Source organism: Dermacentor variabilis, unplaced genomic scaffold, assembly GCF_050947875.1.
Source record: "Dermacentor variabilis isolate Ectoservices unplaced genomic scaffold, ASM5094787v1 scaffold_39, whole genome shotgun sequence".
NCBI classification, from domain to species: domain Eukaryota; kingdom Metazoa; phylum Arthropoda; class Arachnida; order Ixodida; family Ixodidae; genus Dermacentor; species Dermacentor variabilis.
Window position 1 is genome coordinate 24,900 of NW_027460577.1, and position 3,557 is coordinate 28,456.

Genomic DNA, 3,557 nt, shown 5'->3' on the forward strand with positions numbered 1-3,557 from the left:
ACGCAGTTTTACGATCACTTTCGAATCGAGATTACGCGAACAAAACGCCAACAGCACGTATATGGAGCTTAAGCTACATGGTTAATCACAACGAGCGTGTGAGAGAAACAGTCAAGTCAGAGAAACTCACTATTACCTAATAAAAAACACGACCACGTTCGAAGAAACAAACAAGTCAGCCGAAACGTTTTAATCGTTACGGACAGCTGAGACGTTACGTTAATGTCACCATCATAGTAGCATCCGATAGCGCGGAAGTAAGAAGTAAACACGCCGCGGAAAAGTTTTCTAAAATTCCATTTTTTTTTTCAAATTACGTGAACGGCACTCTTTGGCAGGAACAATATACCGGCCCTCAAGACACATGTGGTAAAATTCCACAGGTTGGCCAGCCATAACGTGCAAGTGGGAATGCCTACGAAAGCCAAAAATTCAGTTATTCCAACCTTTCGCAGTTGTAAGATTGTCCTTGCAATCGCGGGTATGCAAACAAATCGAAAACGAAGCTGAAACAAGCCTATTCCTGACAGGGCGTACCGTGAATTATTATTATTATTATTATTATTATTATTATTATTAGTAGTAGTAGTAGTATTATTATTATTATTCGCCACTGTTCAAGAAAGCCACAGGACCCTTCCTGTGGGCTACCATAGGAGGAGTTATCGGTCCTAAAGTTTCGGCATCTGAAATTTCTTTATGGCGGATTTTAGCGATGCAGATCGACAGCACAAGGAACAGTGGTAATTTTGCAGGAGAGCGGTCCGATTCGCCCAAACACAGTATTGCGATAGCGGAAGGGATGGTCAATCGCCGATCGTTGTTACCGGAGCCACAAACCAGTAACAACAATTGGCACTGTTTGGCAGGAACAATCGGCACAACAATTGGCAGAACAGCACGGCACTGTTTGGCAGGAACAATATACCGGCCCTTAAGACACACTTGGTAAAATTCAACAGCTCTGCCAGCCATAACGTGCAAATGCGAATGCCTACAAAAGCCAACAATTCAGTTATTCTAACCTTACGCATTTGTAAGATAGCTCTTGCAATCGCGGTTACGCAAACATATCACAAACGAAGCTCAAACAAGGCTATTCCAGACAGTGCGTGCCATCAATTATTATTATTATTGCTTATATTATTGCTAATTATTGGTTAAAATCGCTTAAGGAGAATGGCAGCTACTGTCAGTGATTTATCTGATTTCACCTATTTCAAGAAATCGTTTGGGCGTACGTCACCACGCGATTTTACACTCGTGAACTTAAACATTAGGAGTCTACGTAAATACGGGGAGGAAATAAAAGTGCTACCTGAATCTTTGCTTGATTTTGTAGATGCTTTTGTGGTCACAGAAACCAACGTGTCAGAATATTTCCTACACATGTTGTCGGTAAATGGTTGCAGGGGTTGCAGCATAAGACGGACTAACCGTAGACGCAGTAGCATTCCTATATTTGTAAATACAAAATCTGACACTTCACTGGTAGGCTTTACGTTCAGGCATGCGGAATGCCTCGCCATAAAGGTTCATTGTATAAATAGTTAACTGTTATTGTTAGCGGTGTACCAGTCCTCCAGTAATAGTGCTACTCGTTTTGTGTTGGAACTGGAAGAAGCATGGAACAGCAGGTCATCAGTGGATCAAGTTCGCCTGGAAGGGGATTTCAATATTCACATTATATGTCCGACAAACACCTTGGTGTCAGATTATTTATCCGTTTGGAATCTTATGGTTTCACGTCAACGGTGATTGCCCCGACAAGAGAGGAAATTTTGAATAGCCGTTTTGTAACGTCTTGCTTAGACCATATTGAGGTTCGAGCGCCTAATCATTCACCCACTTCTTGTGTTATCACTCATAGATCACCTGACCACTATGCTGTTGCTAGCCGTGTATCCCTGAGTGTATCGTTCGTTTGCACGCAGCATTCAAGTGATAAGGTCAGAACCACGTCAGAATGTCAGATTAAGTTTGTGGATCAAAAGAAACTTGATAATCTCGTTGTGAATTTTAGCTGGTCTTCTTTGATTGACGGTAGGCCCCCAGTCCCAGTGTACGATAGCTTTTGTTATCGTCTAGCACATTTCGAAAGGTGCTGCACATTTTTCAGAAATAGAAAATGCAGGAAAAGCTATCTATGCATTAATTCCGATATTATGCGAGCCATATCTCACAGAGATTGGCTTTAGAAAACAAGCAAACGCACTCCTAACAATAAAGACCTCCAATTAGAATATAAGATTGCGAAAAATGAAGTAGTTGCTTTTCTGCGCACTGCGAAACGTCGCTTTTTCTTACAAAATTTAATCAATCCTCCAATTGCGTTAGCGAAACTTCGTCGCTGATAAACCTTCTCAGAGGGAAATCCGAGTCTGTAAAATCTCTGAGACCGCATTTTCCTGGAAACCCTGTTGAAACAGCTGACTTGTTCAATCACTTCTTCAGTCAGGCTTCAACAGAGGCGTTATCTATGCCTCGGCATGGCGTGACGCTTGGTGATTCTTTGACAGCATCTCTATTTTTACGGCGGCTTTCGAAATCTGACCTTACCCGGATGATTTTCAGTTTTCGAACGAATAAACCACCTGGAGGAGATGGAATATCTTTAAGCTTGCTGAGAAGAAACTTTGAGGCGCTTTCAGATATTGTGCTTCTCATGTTGAATGGCTTCATAGATACTGGAACTATGCCACACAATCTAAAAACTGCGTCAGTTAGACCACTCCATAAGGCAGGAGAGAAATCTATTATTGAAAACTACCAGCCTATATCCATGTTGCCCCCATTATCTCAGGTTATAAAAAAGTTTTGCTTGAGGTAATGACTTCTATCATTCAAAAGTTTTCAATTTTGTCTGACCGGCAATTTGGTTTCATGCAAGGCCGGGGTACCATTTCGCTCCTGGAGTAATTTGCAGATGATTTGTATTCCACTTTTGAACACAATCTTTTTAGCTGCGCTTTGTTTCTGCACGTATCCAAAGCTTTTGATTCAGTGGGCCATGACATATTGACGCGAAATAAGTTTGCACGTGTTGACACGGGACCCTTAAGGCGAGAACGACGAAGTTCGTGGTTGCGCGCGGGCTCTCCGAGGACCAGCCATCGCTAAAGGCTGACGGTTTTTCCCAATCTGTCGGTGGTAAACAGTTTCAGTTGCCATAGCTGGGTGACATTTCTGGTGGACGTGCTTGGTACGGTCGATGTTAAGATCTTCGGAGCATACCGCAGACCTAAGCCCGGCGAGTAGTTCAACCGAGCTTACCCCTGTGCACATACGTGCCATCCGACGCCTCGAGGGACTCCAGCCACAGCACGGTCTGCTACCCGAACGAACTTGAATGACGACCCAACCACCTCCTGTCACTCCTGCAGCATCGCACGTTGTCGTCAATCACATCCGGACACCGAATCTGTTCCACGGAAGTGCTTCAGAGGACGCCGATGACTGGCTTGACCATTTTGACCGGGTCGCCAACCTCAACGACTGGAACCACGAGCATAAGCTACTTTACGTGTACTTCGCTCTTGACGATTCCGCGAAAACAT